Here is a 19267-nt window from a genome sequence, read left to right as displayed (position 1 = left end):
ATGGGTGAAATAGATAACTGATGAGAACCTATTGTATAGCTCAGGGAACTCAACTCAATGCTCTGCTGCTACTGCTGCTGCAGAGAAGTCACTTCAGTCATGTCTGACTCTGTGCGACCCCATAGACGGCAGCCCACCAGGCTCCCCCGTCCCTGGGATTCTCCAGGCAAGAACACTGGAGTGGGTTGCCATTTCCTTCTCCAATACATGAAAGTGAAAAGTGAAAGTGAAGCCACTCAGTTATGTCAGGCTCTTAGCGACTCCATGGACTGCAGCCCACCAGGCTCCTCTGTCCATGGGATTTTCCAGGCAAGGGTACTGGAGTGGGTTGCCATTGCCTTCTCCGTGACTCAATGCTCTGCTGCTGCTAAGTCACTTCAGTCGTGTCCGACGCTGTGTGACCCCATAGACGGCAGCCCACCAGGCTCCCCCGTCCCTGGGATTCTCCAGGCAAGAACACTGGAGTGGGTTGCCATTTCCTTCTCCAATGCATGAAAGTGAAAAATGAAAGTGAAGTCGCTCAGTTGTGTCTGACTCTTAGCAACCCCATGGACTGCAGCCCACCAGGCTCCTCCGTCCATGGGATTTTCCAGGCAAGAGTACTGGAGTGGGGTGCCATTGCCTTCTCTGACTCAATGCTCTATGGAGACCTAAATGGGAAGGAAATCCAAAAAGAGGAGAGATATATAGACTTCCCCAGTGGTTCAGCAGTAAAGCATCTACCTGTAATGCAGGATACATGGGTCTTATGCCTGGGTCAAGAAGATCCCCTGAAGAAGGGAAATGGCAACCCATTCAAGTATTCTTGCCTGGAAAATTCCATAGGGGAGCCTGATGGGCTACAGTCCAGAGGGTTACAAAAGAGTTGTATACAATTTCACAACTAAACAACAGTATAGCTGATTCACTTTGCTATGCAGAAGAAACTAACACAACATTGTAAAGCAACTACACTCCAATAAAAATTAATTTTTAAAGAAAAAGCCAGATGATCGAGGCTTATCTGATGGGGTCGGTTCAAGGACCCCTGCATATACCAACATCTCAAGTCCCTTATAGTTGGCCCTCCGTATTGGTGGATGCAGAACCTGTGGATACACAGGGCCAGGGAGCTAAGGAAAGGAAAGGGGTCTGGGACTTTGAAGAAAGGAAAGCAATCATGAGAAAATGAGAGGAGGAGATGTTCGGTGAACAAAGGTGAGGGGTAGTGCTCAGTCATGTTCTGTCTGACTCTTTTTGACCCCATGGACTGTAGCCTGCCAGGAACTTCTGTCCATGGGATTTCCCAGGCAAGAATACTGGAACGGGTTGCCATTTCCTACTCCAGGGGATTTTCCCCACCCAGGGATCGAAACTAAGTCTCTTGAATCTTTTTGCATTGGTAGGCAGATTCTTTACAACCGCTCCACCTGGGAAGCTGGAACAAAGGTACAGGCCCCTTTCTAATTCCCTTTACAAAAGCAAAACTTCTACTATTTTCAGAACTTCTCCTGTGTCTGCACTTTCTCAAAACAATTGGATAGAAATAATCCTTATTCATGAGTGGCACATTTGGCATATTTTGCTATCCTTCAGGTGTTTCCAGCATCCCTGCCTCTACAAACTAGATGGCAGTAACATACCCCCTCTCAGTTATGACAACAAAATAAGTCTCCAGACATTGCCAGATGTCTCTCAGGGACAAAACTGCTTCTGGTTGAGCATCACCTCTAACTAACAAATTTAGGTTCCAGAAGATAAATTCATGCACCATGAAACTACAATAACCTCTAACTTGTAAGAAAACTTACACTGACATCTTCAACATCACTGGTAGTTCATAGTGACAAAATTTTTATTGAGCACTTATTATGTACCAAGTAGAAAGATGAATGGGAAGACACTGCCTCTGCCCCTGAGGAGGTCACAGACTAAGTGAAAGTGGCATTTTTATAGTGCTCCATCTCAGAGAAGGGCAATGCTCAGCCAGTCATTGTTCCAAGAAGCACGAGAATATCCTTCTATGTGACTAGGAGAGAAGTCAGAGCATACCTCTTTGCTGTTAAAAGATTAGCCGTATATCAGAGTTGCTGTCATTTGCTAAGGTGAATGTTTGTTCATTCAGACTCATTTTAGATGGTTGCTGCAGTTTGTTTTTTGGTAGGTGGGGGAGCCTCAGACTGAAAGGGTTATCTCAGGAGGTTGTTTAGCTAGGCATAAGCCAAGACAGAGAGCTAGGGGATGAGACTGCCACTTACTTGCTGTGTGACCGTTGGCAATGCATTAACCGCTCCAATCCTCAAGTCCTTTTCTATGAAAGGGAGATAATCACTATAAAGTGGTTAGCACAATGCCTGCCACAAAGCAAAACTTGGGCAAACAAGAGCTGTTATCACTGCTGTGGGTATTGTGACTCCTTTATTTTATGATGGACAGATTGTCCTTCTTTTGTGTGCTAAAATACACATAGCATAGAATTTGCCATGTTAAGCCTCTGAAGTGCAGCGCAGCTGCATTAAGGGCATTCACACCACGGCACAACCATCACCACCGTCCATCTCAGAATATTTTCCGTCTTCCCAAACTGAAACTCAGCCTTCCTCTCTTCCCCCGAGAGTGTTTGCTTAAATAAGATCTTATCCAGAAAAACACCTTTGAGGAAATGAAGTCCAGGCTTTGGTTTGACAAAGCCTCTCTCTTTCACTAACCTGTAGTCAAGTTCCTCTAATCCCTCTAGGTCTTGACCTTGTCTAGGGCTGGTGGCTCCATTGTAGCAAGAATGTTGCTCATCAGTTTAGCAAAAAACCAAAAAGACAAAAACAAAAAACCCACTCTATACCTAATCACCCTCAATATCTGATCAAATTCCCATCCCCCATGCTTGGTATTAGATCACTTTGGCTGGCCTTCAGCAAGAATCTGTCCATCAGTTTCCCCTTAAAAAGTTCCCATTCACTAACCCCATTCTGCCTCTTGACTCTAAATCCTCATTTGGAATTGAACCCAGTTCTATTCTGAGGTTTCTTTCCCACTACTGCAATAGCTCCCGAACAAAAACTGTTTTTACTTTTTAGCTACTATCAGGCTCTAGTTGTAACACACATGGAACTAAAGGCAATTCCCACAGTACCCAGGAAACCAAATAGAAACAGCATTTTCGTTGGCCATTGGGGGTTATGTTGATGAGCTTAGTATCCATCACCCATCTCCTATCAGTAACATGTAAATGATTTATCTGTCTTCAGGCAATAAACAGAGGGTTCAAAACTTGAGCACAAAGGCTCCTGTCCATCATACTTACTATCACAAAAGCACACACTGGGGGGAATGCCCTGAATCTATTCTACCCTGACCTTGAGTCACTGAAAGGGAGGGCAAACCTGAGGTCGTATTTCATTTCCCAAGTGCATTCTGACATTAGGCATAAACTTCAGAAAATGGAAATGGAACCACACACCACTACCTCTCGCCTGTAGGTGTTTAATAACTGAGATACAGAGGAGGAAAAGACAGAGAATAAAAAGGTCTGGAGGCAAGCCCACCGATGGGCTGTTGCCCTCCAGGGTCACCTGGTCAGCACAAAGAGTCTGGGCTCATTAGCCCAGGGAGACTCTCAACTGTGTCTAGTTTCCCTTATTCATAGAATATGGTGTGCACAGGTCTAGCATCCAGCACTTGCAACCAGAGTTCCTCCTCGTGAAACTGCTTGAACAAGTCCACTTGGCAACTGTGTGCAGAGGCTGTACTCAACACCTCACTTGAAGATGGTGGCAGCGTGCTGTGTGCTGAGACTCTGAGTCTGGCACGGGAAGACTCTACTCCCTCCCCCACCACTGCCGGGGTCCCTGTGGGCCTGTGCTCTATGATCGGAGCTCACATCTCTCCATTCTTTGGTAAATGAATAAAGATTTTACTGCTTCTGAACAACAAAAAAAGCACTCACTGGACTCCCCACTTCAGTTAAGACTGGAGCATCTAATCAATTATTGGGGCCCAGGATAAGTGTCCCCAAAATGTGATTCAATGGTATATTATTTTGAATTAAAGTTCCTTAAGAAACAGCTAATGCAAGAGGGACACTCTGACCTCCTGTGTGTCTCCCTGAAAATGGGAAATAAATCTCCCCTGTGAAAGGTGCATCCCCTGGATCTAGAGGTAGAAGGAAGGACAGACATCCTTATCTCCAGAGACAGGGAATTCAGACCGAGAAGCCTGGATCACAAAACTTGTTACCCCTCTAAATGACTGCCCCAAGGTCAAACTCGGTTCATATCTTCAATAATTCAGCACCCAAAACCCATGTTTCTTTGTCCTAGAAATACCTCAGAAATTTATTGTTTCTTTGTCTAAAAGGTATAAAAGCTATCTGGTCTAACCACGTCTTAAGTACCATAAGATCTCGATGTACATGAATTAAAAATGTGTTTCTTTTTCTCCTGATTATCTGTCTTGTGACAATTTTATTGTTAATCTGGTCACAAGAACTCAAGAGTGGCAGATGGAGAAATCGTCCCCTCCTGGATACGATATTATTCCAGAAGGTACTCCGTGAGCATATTTATTTGGTGGTCTGTAATTGGTGGGAAAAGACTACTTACTGGGTCTCAACTATGAAAGGCACTTACTTTTCGATAGAAAGTAAATGAACCTCCTTTACCAAGAATCCACGTGCTTCTGTGGAGGATTGTAGCGGGGGAAGCTTCTGGTGTGTAGCCAAGTTCACAAAATATCTGAAGAGTCCCTAATTTCACCTCAAACCTCTGCTTCAGCACCTGCTGTGTTGTGTCAAGTTGTTTTCTATCCACTGTCATTTCTGATCCTATTGCAATTGAATTTAAGGCATTTGTAGGCAGGAACCCTATATGAGCTGTCAGCACCTTGCCTGATCATCTTCCAGCAAGTGGTCAGGCAGAAGCACACAGCTAAGGATGCCCTGAAGCAGACTGTTGAGGAGACTGGCCAATGAGATGAGTGTCTGTGCTCCATGGTTGAAGCCAATCCCACTGCACTGCCCGTGGGGCCTCCCAAGACAGTCTCCCCTTGGACGCAGCGGATAGCATAGATGGTACATCTCTCACCATCTGTCCAGGCATTTTGACCTTGTAACATCCCCCAGGCACTTCAGTCTGGTGGCAGCTCTGTGACTTCTACCTATGGATTACTTTGTCTCCATGTCCTTTCCTCTTTCCCTTCTTATCCATGCGTTAGGACATCGCCAAAATGTTACTTCCTTTGAGATTTCTATTCTATACCCCCCAGAAGTGGAGATGGCTGTTTGGAAACAGAAACAAAGAAAAAACATTGAAATCTCCAAACTGAATATGTTTAATCACTCAGTCGTGTCTGACTCTGTGTCCCCATGGACTGTAGTCCACCAGGCTCCTCTGTCCACGGGAATTCTCCAGGCAAGAATGCTGGAGTGAATAACCATTTCCTCCTCCAGGGGATCTTTCTGATCCAGGGATTGAATCCAGGTTTCCCACATTGCAGGTGGATTCTTTACCATCTGAGCCACCAGGGAAGCCAAACTGAATCTGCACTTTGATTTATCTCAAAAGATGTGGTATAATGTATGGTGTATGTATGGCAGCTTTTCCCAAGTCTTAACCATACATCACAGTAACCCGGGGAATTGTTTCACATATGGATTCCCAGGCCCCACCCTGATTGAGACATCAGGCCACAAGCTTGTGGCCAAAAAGGTGTTTTGTTCTAAAGCTTCCCAAGATATTCTGCTATTCAAAAGTACTAGAAACAATAGGAAGGCATGCTAGCTATGTGACTTCAGCAAGTCGCTTTGCTTCTCTGAGCCTGTTTTCTCATTTGTAAAATTGGGGATAAGAATGCCCATCTCACAAGGTTTGGCATCTCACAAGGATGGCATAGCCAACTCAATGGACATGAGGTTGAGCAAGCTCCTGGAGTTGGTGATGGACAGGGAAGCCTTGCGTGCTGCATCCATGAGGTCGCAAAGAGTTGGACTCGACTGAGCAACTGAACTGACTGAACTGAACATGTCTGGAGTTCAAAATCCTTGACTGATGCCTCAACAAGTGGAGCTATGATGATGGTTACTATGGATGTCCTTAAAAAGCTGCTCTCCACGTCTCAAAACCGATAGACCAGTTTGCCAAACCTTCCTCTATTAGAGAACAATTTACCAAAGAGTAAGAGGGATTCAAACCAGGATGACGGCTTGAAAAAAATCAAAAAAGATGTTGAGAAGAAGCCCATGTAGAAACCAGAACATTAGCATGTAATTAGGTTTTTCTGAAGGCCCATATTCTTCATTCCCATTGCCATTTTTCCTGATTAAAAGGTTCCCACAGAAGCTGAAACCATTAACGGAAGTCCATCAAATGGTAGCTGTTGTGGAGAGCTACCCCACTCTGTTAAATTGGTCAGGCTTTTGTGTCTCTCATAGGCTAATGCTTTAACACTTCAATACCTATAATAAAGTATATGCACCACAAGAAAAATGTGTTTTGTGACCAGCAGGCTATAACACAGTGTTCTGCTTATAGGAGCGATGGGTTTAATTGTATCCTAAGCTAATGATGAGTCACCACTCTGGCTTTTAGTTAAGGAAGCCAAACAATGACTCTAAACCTCAGTTCAGAGTGCCCCTGAGTCTTAGAAAAAATGCCTGAATAGAAACTGTTTTGTATCACTTAAGGCTGTCAAACAGTAGGACACCATGATAGCCATGACTTATCAAAGTCCCCTGCTGAGTAATTCTCCTTAAAGAGGTGGTGGTAGTGAACTAGGAGCCCATTCCACAGCTCAGAGTAGAGGGGAGAAAAAGTGCTGCACAGAAGTAGAAGAAGATTGCCACCTACCATATCCACCCTCTTAGATGTCCACCCTGGAGGCTAAACTGGGAGACAAATGAGACACCAGGCTTGGTGTCTCCTATTTAGAAGGGCTAACCCTTAGAGGGCTCGTCCTGGATCCCTCCAGGATAGAAAGGAAGGGGGAAGGGCACAAACTTTAAAAGAATGACATAGCCATCAGTTCAGTTCAGTTCATTTGTTCACTTGTGTCCGACTCTTTGCAACCCCATGAACCGCAGCACGCCAGGCCTCCCTGTCCATCACCAACTTCCAGAGTTCACTCAAACTCATTTGCATCAAGTTGGTGATGCCATCCAGCCATCTCATCCTCTGTCATCCCCTTCTCCTCCTGCCCCCAATCCCTCCCAGCATCAGAGTCTTTTCCAATGAGTCAATTCTTCACATGAGGTGGCCAAAGTATTGGAGTCTCAGCTTCAGCATCAGTCCTTCCAATGAACACCCAGAACTGGTCTCCTTTAGGATGGACTGGTTGGATCTCCTTGCAGTCCAAGGGACTCTCAAGAGTCTTCTCCAGCACCACAGTTCAAAAGCATCAATTCTTCAGCACTCAGCTTTCTTCACAGTCCAAATCTCACATCCATACATGACCACAGGAAAAACCATAGCCTTGACTAGACGGACCTTTGTTGGCAAAGCAATATCTCTGTTTTTTAATATGCTATCTAGGTTGGTCATAACTTTCCTTCCAAGGAGTAAGCGTCTTTTAATTTCATGGCTGCAATCATCATCTGCAGTGATTTTGGAGCCCAAAAAAATAAAGTCTGACACTGTTTTCCCAATACCCAGTTGTGGATGTAACTGGTGATAGAAGCAAGGTCTGAAGCTGTAAAGAGAAATATTGAATAGGAACCTGGAATATTAGGTCCATGAATCAAGGCAAATTGGAAGTGGTCAAACAGGAGATGGCAAGAGTGAAAGTTGACATTCTAGTAATCAGCGAACTAAAATGGACTGGAATGGGTGAATTTAACTCAGATGACCATTACATCTATTACTGCAGGCAGGAATCCCTTAGAAGGAGTGGAGTAGCCATCATGGTCAACAAAAGAGTCCGAAATGCAGTACTTGGATGCAATCTCAAAAATGACAGAATGATCTCTGTTCGTTTCCAAGGCAAACCATTCAATATCACGGTGATCCAAGCCTATGCCCCAACCAGTAACACTGAAGAAGCTGAAGTTGAACGATTCTATGAAGACCTACAAGACCTTTTAGAACTAACACCCAAAAGAGATGTCCTTTTCATTATAGGGGACTGGAATGCAAAAGTAGGAAGTCAAGAAACACCCGGAGTAACAGGCAAATTTGGCCTTGGAATACGGAATGAAGCAGGGCAAAAGCTAATAGAGTTCTGCCAAGAGAATGCACTGGTCATAGCAAACACCCTGTTCCAACAACACAAGAGAAGACTCTACACATGGACATCACCAGATGGTCAACACCGAAATCAGATTGATTATATTCTTTGCAGCCAAAGATGGAGAAGCTCTATATAGTCAGCAAAAACAAGACCAGGAGCCGACTGTGGCTCAGATCATGAACTCCTTATTGCCAAATTCAGACTTAAATTGAAGAAAGTAGGGAAAACCACTAGACCATTCAGGTATGACATAGCCATAGGACATGACAAAAGCTAGTTAGAACCAACTAGTCCAAGATAGCAGAAGATTCAATTTCCAGTAGACCTTGAATCTCATTATATATGCTCATTCTAATATATTAGCATGCTAAGTGGCACACCCACCAGCACCATGCCAGTCCTGAGGCCCTACCATCAAAGATCAAAAAGTTAGCAATGGCCCAATTCCTGGAAATCTGTGCCCTTTCCTCTAAATAGTTGGATTAATCCTCCCACTCATTAGCCTATGAAATTATCTAGTCAATAAAAACTAACCATGTCATATTTTGGGGCCTCTCGCCTCTGAGATGTCCCACTCTGCTTTCTGCAGAGCATGTTTCTTTCTAAATAAATCCACTTCTTATCTATCACTTTGTCTCTCACTGAATGCTTTCTGTGAGGAGACACCAAGAACCTAAGCTTCATTAAGCCCCAAGGCCAGGTATTTGATTTCAGTTAAAAGACTGTGGGTTTCAGTCCCAATCTGGGTTTAGCTTGAGTTCGAGTGCCAACCCATGGGTTCAAGTCCCTCTCTGAGTTGCTCAGTTTTCACTCCAGCCAGAGCCAGCAGAACAGAAGTCAAGGCACTGGAGCCTTAGGATTATAAACGCTGGCTTTGGAGGCCATGCATCCAGAATCAGAATCAGAATTCACTCATGTAGCTGAGTTACCAGCTCAGGTCACGTTTTTTTTAGGTTCTGTGTTTCTGTCTCTATTTGAAAAAATGGGAATTAAAAAAAAAAAAAAAAACAACATGCAGCTTCTAAGGTCAGGGTGCAAATTGAATTTTATGGAAAGTACTTAACATGTACTCAATAAAAAACAGTTGCTACCATTATTATTATTATTAATATCGAGGGACTATCATTAAATCTGGGGCTCTATGCAGGTTAACAAAGAGACATAAAGCTTTTGTTATGTGGAAAGCATTGTGTTAGGTCCTGGGACATAGGAACAAACAGGACAGACACAATCTGCTGTTTTATGAAGCTTATGGTTTGTTTGTGTGTGTGTGTGTGTGTGTGTGTGTGTATTGGCCTGCACATTGTTTATAAACAAAACAAGACCAAACTGGTAGCAAACATTTAAAAACTGGGTGGCTGCATACAAAAGTCCAGATTTCTGGCTTCCTTTTGAAAACATCAGAAAATGTGACAGGAAGTGAGATCTCTCTCCACAGGGCAACCTGCTCCTCCAGATCTCTCACAAATCACAAAACACAGCGCCAGCCTTCCACCTGAGATGGGCCCGCTGGCTTCTCTAATTAAGAGAAAACTCTCTCAGGCTACATGTGATGGAGGGCCCTGGGGCATTTTGAGAGACGAGGAAGCTGAGGACACAGACCTAGAGGACCAGAACTGAAACATAGGGAGAGAGGGGAGACCTGGCACCCGCCTTCTGTCAACAAGTTTATTTGTCTCTCATTTCAGCTCGCTTTGTGTGGCTGGACACAGAAAACCCTGGAGGGGAATTCTGATTCCAGCTTGCACTTTGCACAGCTAATTATTTGGGGCTCCCATAAGGTTGAAGAGAACAATGATTCTCCCAGCAGTTACAGTTGGACTAGCTTACTTCCTTTTCTTTGCCGCAGGGGTCAGAATCATGGAAGGGGAGCTATTTGTTTTGGTCTTAAACCAAATCTGCCCAAGATACAGACAGATGTTCTGACCTGAGACCAGTAAAGCTGCTATTTCAATGCCTAGCAAAATTCTCCTATTTTGTCTTTCTAGTTGGCCTGCATATCCATAATATGCATTTTCCTTGTTTAAATGGTTTACTTCTCTCCTGTGCAAATATAAAGCAATGCTCAGAAATAAAAAATACTATATGCCAAGAATTGTATCCCTCCTCCCAAGTGATATTTCATGTTTTCCAGGAAGACAGGATAAAAACAAGCAGGGGGAGCTAATTGGGATGGAACAGTGAAACAACGAATGCTCATTTGTACACAATCTGCTAATAATTATCTACAACTTCATTCTAATAGGAAATGAGTGACAAGTCCCTTAAAAACCAAGAAACAGGAAATGAAAATATATGCTCCATAGCTGTGAACACTATAAGAGAAGAAACAATCTTCCAGCAACTCCAGAGAGACTGTTCCTACATCTTACCAAAGCTATTATCATCAATGGTGTCCCCTCATTTTAAACAAAATGAAGCAGATTCAATTCGCTGCTAAAAGCTGTTTCTAGCCTTTCTGCATCTAAAGACATTTTCACTCTTGGCTGTTCCAATAGAGATTCATTTGGATTTCCTGTCACCTGTTGCTCAAAAACAAAGTAAGGCCTATTTTTCTGATTAAACTTATACTCAGTTTAATTTGCTTATCTATTTATTGAGCACCTCCTAAGAGCCAGGCACTGTGTTAGGTGCTGGAGATATAAATGTGATTCAAAACAAAGACAGACCTTACCCTCAAGGAATTCAGGGGAAGGCAGATATTAACAGAAAGACCTCACCAATATAAAACTGACCCTCTGAAAGGTGTTTCAGAAGAGGTATCTTGTACCAGGAGGACTTAGAACAAAGGAATTCAGTTAAAGGAGGTGTAACAGAGGCAAAGAAAGTGGCTGAGAAGAAATAACACTTGAGCTGAAGTGGACAGGCTGTAGGTTCCAGATAAGGAAAGACCATGTAGTGAGACTGAGTGAATATAAGGACGGAATGAAGGCCAGCCTGATTGGAGTGGAGAATCCACAAGGGACAGAGTGATGAAGTTGAGTGTTAATGGTGATCATGCAAGAATTTTGAGCAATGGGAAGCCATCTTGGGGTTTTTAAACAGGTGTAGGGAGTTCCCCAGTGGCAAAGTAGATAAAAATTGGCCTTGCAATGCAGGGGACATGGGTTTGACCCTCGGTCCAGGAAGATTCCACATGTCTCTGAGAAACTAAGCATGTGTGCCACAACCATGAAGCCTGTGCTCTAGAGCCTGCATGCCACCATACTGAAGCCTGCCCACATAGAGCCTGTGCATTGAGAAGCCCTTACACAGCAACAAAGAGCAGCCCGCACTTGTCACAACTAGAGAACGTCCACGCAAAGCAATGAAGACCCCTGCGTGCTAAGTCGCTTTAGTCATATTCGACTCTTTGCGACCCCATGGACTGAAGCCCTCCAGGCTCCTCTGCCATAGGATTCTCCAGGCAAGAATACTGGAGTGGGTAGCCATGCCCTCCTCCAGGGAATCTTCCCAACCCAAGGATCAAGCCCGAGTCTCTTGGGAATTGCAGGCAGGTTCTTTACCCCTGAGTCACCTGGGAAGCCAATGAAGAAACATAAATAAATAAACAGGGTGCAGTGGTAGTAGCTGATATGACGATTTTTTATACTTTGAAGAAAAATGGATTTGGGGAGGCAGAAAGAGTTTGGGTAGGCCAGTTCATCTAGACCTCCTACAGAAGTCCCAGGGAGAGTAATTTGGACTTGTACGGTATAGTGCTAGAGCTGATGGAGTCGGGGTGACACACTCTAACAATACTTGGAGTGGGACCGGCCCAGTGAGCCAGAGGAATCTCAGTGGCCCATGACAGGCACCAACTATACTTCCTGGTGCTATGAAGCTGAATGAAGACATTGGAAAGACCAAACCAAATAGGACTTGAGAATCCCTCAGCCCCAGCAGCAAGTTACCACTATGTGCTCCGTGTCATCACAGCTCTGTATCTGAATTTACAAATTCCGAGAAAGACTTCACAGGAAAACCAGTTAAACAGGCAGGGAAGAAAACACTCAGCATCGAGCACTAAAAAAAAAAAAGATGATAACAAGTAGGTTTTGGTAGAATTTGGTATAGTATTAAATTTCCATTCTAGTGTCATTAGCACTGATCCTGATTTAGAAAAAAAAAAATATTTGGGTTAATCAAAACTATGGGTCAATCAACTGCTCCATAATGACAGCGCCTATGGTCATAAATCTTTGCTATTGCCTGCAGCTGACAGGGTCTCAGTCCACGGGAGAATAAGCAGCAAAAGACTAATGTTTCTCTTCATTTCCCCCAAAGGGAGTTAGGCAATGAGTAATAAAAGGATATAAATTATTCACAATGCTTTCTTGAAGTTTATGATTCAAGGCTTGGGAGAAATAATGGACGGGGTGGTTGGGGTAGGTGACTCGGGGCGGGGGTGGGGGGACAGAATCCTGAATGAAAAAAAGTCTGTATTGAAAATGGAAGGATGAGTTTGTGAAGTAGACCCAAGTCACTACATACAGGGCTTTGGGTTTCACAGGGGCAGCTTCTGGTTCATCCACAGGAAGGTTCACTCATTCCTTACATTTGTTTGGACAATCCTTACCGACCTGGAGTCACTGAGGAGGGCTGTTTCTGCCAATACAGTTTCTCTAGTCTTTGGTGAAGGTAGAGAGAGGGAGAAAGATGGACAGGAGGATTGGAGAGAGGTCAAGTGTGTCTGTGTGACAAAGCATGGAGGGAATGGAAGGACGAAAGTATATCATCTGGTGGAGGAGATATAAAAGATCTATCTTTTATAAGTAAAAGTGATAAAATATATTAATGTATGTCTCTTATATATTAATATAAATCTCTCCTGCATTTTTAAATTTTATTTTTTAAATTTTTTGGCTATTCCCTGCAGTATGTGGGATCTCAGTTCCCTGACCAGCAATCAAACCTACACCCCCTGTATCGGAAGTGTGGAGTCTTAACCAGTGGTCACCAGGCAAGTCCCCAAGAGGACATCTGTTTTGCTTTTTACTTTCAGGAAAAAACAAACACTGGTGTAGTAAAAGATATGGAAGTAGATAGGAGCAGAAAGGTTGTGTGTTTGTTAGTTTTGATAAAGTCAATTTGATAAAGATAAATAATATCAAAACCCACAAAATGGAGGCCACTGTAGCTGCCAGCCCATGTCATAAATCTACACCTCAGTTCAGTTCAGATCTTCAGTTCAGTTCACTTGCTCAGTCATGTCCGACTCTTTGTGATCCCATGAACTGCAGCATGCCAGACTTCCCTGTCCATCACCAACTCCCAGAGCTTGCTCAAACTCATGTCCATGAGTTGGTGATGGCATCCAACTAGCTCATCCTCTGTCATCCCTTTCTCCTCCTGCCTTCAATCTTTCCCAGCATCAGGGTCTTTTCAAATGAGTCAGCTCTTCACATCAGGTGGCCAAAGTATTGGAGTTTCAGCTTCAGCATCAGTCCTTCCAATGAATATTCAGGACTGATTTCCTTTAGGATGGACTGGTTGGATCTCCTTGCAGTCCAAGGGACTCTCAAGAGTCTTCTCCAACACTGTAGTTCTTCAAACATCAGTTCTTCGGTGCTCAGCCTTCTTTACGGTCCAATTCTCACATCCATACATGACTACTGGAAAAAGCATAGCTTTGACTAGACGGACTTTTGTTGGCAAAGTAATCTACACCTAAGTCAGCCCAAACTTACAGGAAACACTTGTCAAGGGAACCTAACACACACCCATCACAATCCTCCAAGTCAGCTTTACCCTAGGAAACAAGACCTGCTTTCCTTACAGGGAAACCCCTGACCTCTTAGCCACACATGCCATTTCTTTACTGCTGTTTCTAATCATCTATGTAGCTCACTCTTGCCCCAAATCTCCAAGGAAGGACCTTCTGCTGCCCTGTACTGAACTCTCCCATCCGTGGAGTGTTTTCCCTGAATAAAGGACATTAAGCTCCTTACTAATTCATTTCAATTTTGTCATTTGACAGTTTGATTATGTGTAAATATGGCCTGGATTAGATACATAGCTCTCCTTCACAGTTTCTAAGAAATTCAAGTAAAAGATTTCAGCAATTTTGAAACTTTGCTCTCTTGCCAAACTGAGTTTCCTTGACAGAAAGTGCTGAGACTAAGTCATGTGGATCCACTCTTTATAAAGGCTAGAAACATATTTGCTGAACCCATCACGTGCAGGCACTGTACTGGGTGCTATTAATAATACAAATAATTGAAAAATCATTCAGATTCCAGCCTTTACTTACCTTCCTAGTTTTATCTCTTGCTATTTCTCCTTCAAAACCAAGATCACAGCCATTTTACTCTGCAATTCAGAACATTTTGTTCTGCTTCCCAGTCCTTTTGTATAAACATGTGTCTTTCTGCACTGAATGCTCTCCCTAATTCATTGAGAAGCACTGCCCCTCCCCACCTGCACCTGGCTAAAGCCTACAACCCCTCCTGTCTCCCTTTAGATGTCACTTCCTCAGAAAGTTGTCGAGAATTCCAAGGTGTGAGTCAGGTGCCCTTACTCTGGGCTCCTGATAGGTTTAGCTCAACTAAGTCTAGGTAGCATTCAATGGTAATCAGATGGTGTGCAAACTTTGATAGCGGGGACTATGTCTTTGTCATTCTTGTGTCCTCAGCCCTGAGCACACCAGTAGACACAAATAAAACACCCACTAAATCTCTGATGAATGAATGCTGCTGCTGCTGCTAAGTCGCTTCAGTCGTGTCTGACTCTTAGCGACCCCATGGACTGCAGCCTACCAGGCTCCTCCGTCCATGGGATTTTCCGGGCAACAGTACTGGAGTGGGGTGCCATTGCCTTTTCCAGATGAATGAATAAAGATATGCAATACTTACTGCCATACTTAAACTTCAAGGAAATTTCAGTGTAATTAATAAACATACAACCTTTTGAAATACAATAGCACACAGCATATAAAACAAGCGCCTTGTGTGTAACAAAGCAGGTGCTCAGAGGAAGCCAAAGATTAGCTTTGACTGAGGAGATGGTAGCAACAGCAGTTAGAACAAGCCTGTGTTTATGACACATGGGCTATGTTAGTTGTTTTCATAAATAGCCTTATAACATGGTAGTATTTTCCCCATTAACAAATGAGGAACCCAAGGTTCAGAGAGATTAAATGATTTTTCAAAGTTACATAGTTAGTAACCAGCAAAGCCAGGATTTGAATTCTGAATACAAGATTTCAAAACATTGAGACTGGGAAGGTGGGTATGCCAGGCAGAAGAAAACCATAGATAACACAGTAAGGCACTTGGGGGTCATGCATATCCCAGGGGCTAAAAAGAAAGATCAAGTTGATAGTATGTAGGAATAATGGGGATATCAGTGCTAGCAAGTGAGGAACCAGATTGTCAGGGGCCCTACATGTCCAGCTACAGAACTTGCATCAGGTGATGGTCACCAAGAACCATTGGTAGCTTTAGAGTAGAGGAAACATGATCAGATTCGAGTCTTTGAAAGGTTTATCAAGCAGTGGAATACAGGATGGACTAGGAGACGAAAGGAGAGTTTGCAGAGAAGGAAAAAACTGAGCATAATGCAACTCTTTAACTGTAAAGGCACTGATCTCTGGAATGGAGTAGAAAGGATGGATGCAAACCATCCTATGCAAGAATAAACAAACAGTCCTTGACAGCTGAGTTATTGTGGGTCTGAAAGAGAGAGATAACTATTAATAAAAGTGGCTTAAGAGTATTAAGCCAAAATGACAGGGACCCCAATGAAGCAGTCAGCCAGAAGCACCATAGAAGGTACTTATTTGAGGAGAAATTTTTTAAACATGCTGAAAATAGACATCGTAGGGAAAATCTTCAGTTGGAAATGTGGGACCAGAGAACCAGAGAAGGACTAGTACAAGAAATGCAACTGGGGAGAGGAAGGAAGGCGTTTGCACCCTAAGATGCAAATGAAGCCAAAGAAAATGTGGATATGTCTTCAAGGGCTGAGGAGCAGAAAACAAAGGTTGGGAGGTGTGCAACAAATCTTAGTTAACACTCACATTTAGATGGCAGGAACGTGAAGAAGATTAACAAGTAAAAGATGCTAAAGAATTAAGATCTAAATGCCCAATACGAACAGGTGCTATGCCAGAAACTTTTTATGTGTTATTCTAGGAGGTCAGTACTATCTTTATTTTATAAACACTGAAGCTGAGGAGACATGTTATCCTGTCCAGGGCCATACAGCCAATTAATGACACAGGTGGTGAGCATCTCAGTTCACGTCTTGCTGTTTCCCTGGAGAGGCCAAGGTATTGAGGCCACTGGAATGGGAGAGCCTTCAGAGTGGACTGGATGAACTCGGGCAAGAGCAATGAGGACTGAGAAGAGGCCACCAAGGAACTTCCCTGGTGGTCCAGTGGCTAGGACACTGAGTTCCCAATGCAGGGGGCTTGGGTTCAATCCCTGGTCAGGGAACTTGATCCCACATGCCTCAACTAAGAGTTTGCCTGATGCAACTAAAGATCCCACATGCCACACCTAAGACCTGGCACAGCCAAGAAAATAAATAAAATTAAATAAATATTTTAAGAGAGTTTGAGGACTTGCCTCTCAGAGAAAGCTGTGGTATAGGACCTAAAACTGAACCTCAATGTTATTCACTGTCTTGACACCTGTGGAAAATCGGGATGGCCTCCAATGGCTCAACCACAGGTTCTTCTTCTCATTTTGCTCCTGGGGAATAAGTCTAGTGGCCAAACAGCTCTCTTTATCATGGGGACCAGGCACAGTTCCTGTTTAACCCTGAGCAATGGGGTTCAGTTTCCTGTCAGCCTCTGGAATGATTCAAACAAGCCAGTTAGACCTTACTGCAGGAATCAAGGGTCACCTACCCCCTTGATGCTGCCTCTCACAGTCCCTGATTTGTCGCTGTGTTCCCAAGTGCAACCCCCTAGGGACTTTGTGTGGTGTGCAGCACCCTCTTCCCCTAGGCTGTGAGTACCTGTGACTAATAAAGTTCTATCAATCTCAGTTGTCTAGTGCTAGAGGGCATGGGTTTGGCCATCCGCATATCTCTAGGGTGGAAATCTCTCCTTTACAAACTAGGTGGACAGACAGTGATTAAGACAATAGAGGACTCTAAAGTGTTCACTGTGAAGTTACATGAGTAAAATACTTCATTTTAATAAGTATCTGGGACTTCCCTGGTGGTCCAGTGGCTAAGACTCCATACTCCCAATGCAGGGGGGCCTGGGGTTTGACCCCTAGTCAGGGGACTAGACCCCACATGCTGCAGCAGAGATTCCTGCAGCTAAAGATCTCACATGCCGCAACTGCGACTCTGCACAGACAAATTAAAAAAAAAAAAAAAAAAAAAAGACACAAAAGTATCTGCTTTAGTACAAGTGAAGAAATGTGAGAAATGAATGACTTTTCTAGTTTTATACAAGAGGAAACTGAGGGACAGACAAGTTAGGTGGCTACCTTGAATTACACAGTATTAAACTCTTCTTTCATTTTAACGAAATATTAAATATTTAATCTCCAATATTTTCTTGACAAGTTCTTGTCCAGATGCAGCATAAGAATCATATGTATCCAGAATTTACACAAGGCTATTATAAGCAATAAGAGAAAGGCAAAAACTCTAACAGAAAAACAGGAAGATATAATTAGGTAACTCCCCAAAGTAGAAAGAGACAATAATGGGGATATGTTAAATGTCATTATTAGTCAAAGAAATTCAAACAAAAATCACAATGAACCATTTATTTGTATATTTCAGATTGACAAAGATTAAGATTTACACTACCCAGAGTTAAGGATGTTAAAAGGAATCAAAAACTTTCATATGCAGATGGAATGAGTAGAAATTAGTACCTTTTTGGAAGACAGAGCAGCAACTTGAGTAAAATTTTTAATTATATTTTACATAATTTAATTTCTAGGATTATATCTCAAGGAAGCAATTTGTCAAATCCATAAAGATGTATGTATAAAGATGTTTGTTCTATTCTTTGCAATATTGAAAATTCAGAAAAAAATCTTAATGTCTATCAACAGAGTATTGGCTAAATAAATGTGCTTTATGTATAAAATGGGTTGCTATAGAGTTTTTAAAAATGATGATATAGATGCATATTTATCAGCATAGAAAAAATATATTAGGTTAAAAAAAACTAGTTTACAAAACTGCAAGTAGAATATTATAGATATTATATAGAATTTTATATATATTTCTATATACATGTTTAGTGGGACATTTGGAATGAAATTTACAAAATTTTAATATCTCCAACTATTCAGTTTTCAGATGAGTCTTAGTCTCTTTTTTAGCTTATCCCAAAGGCACATATCAATAATTGAGAGGGGAAGAAAAAAATTTTTTTCATTTTTTGGGGAAAAAATCCATTGAGCAATGAATATTTCCCTTTGGGGAAAAAAAATGTATACTTCAGTAAGAAGTTATACAAATCCTACAGCATGCTTCAATTTTGTACTTATATTTATTTTCCAATAGATAAATGTGAAGTCAATAAAGAAAGGGACTCAGCCAATGAACTAGATTTCTCATAGGAAGTATATATTCTAAACTGAGGCTTTTGTGCCCTTAGCAGGAGGCTTTGGATAAAAAGTGAAAACCGTAGGAGCCTGGGTTCAGTAGGTGCTGGTCAGCCCCTCTCTGATTGAAAAGGACACCTCAGTAGTGACCAGTGAGAGTCCCACTCCAAGCTGTCAACAGTGGTTAATTTTTTGCCTTTGACCTTGCACACCATTCACACCTACAGCTCTGATAAGTCCCACTCTTGGAGTTTCACCTCTTGACAGCAAATGCTGCAGTCTCAAAATCCCATTTGTGCCTGTTTCCTGTTACTAAGTTTTGTGTAGGGCACATGTGACCTACAGAATTATGTTTTTCAAAAGTAAACACTCTGAGAAATTGGTTACCAACTTATCTCCCAATTCTATCCTCTAGAAGGGGACAAAGGGTGACAAAACAGAGCCCATAGAGAGTTTAATTCAGAAAGACAGACACTTAATTTAGTTATTCTAAAAAAACCGAGCAAACCCTACTATGTCACTTTAGAAATTCCTAAAATAGAGATCTCTATGTGTCCCCTTTGGCGTCTGTC

This window comes from Bubalus kerabau, chromosome 20 (assembly GCF_029407905.1).
Source record: "Bubalus kerabau isolate K-KA32 ecotype Philippines breed swamp buffalo chromosome 20, PCC_UOA_SB_1v2, whole genome shotgun sequence".
NCBI lineage: Eukaryota > Metazoa > Chordata > Mammalia > Artiodactyla > Bovidae > Bubalus > Bubalus kerabau.
The sequence above is the reverse complement of the archived record's forward strand: the minus strand, read 5'-3'. Positions refer to the sequence as shown.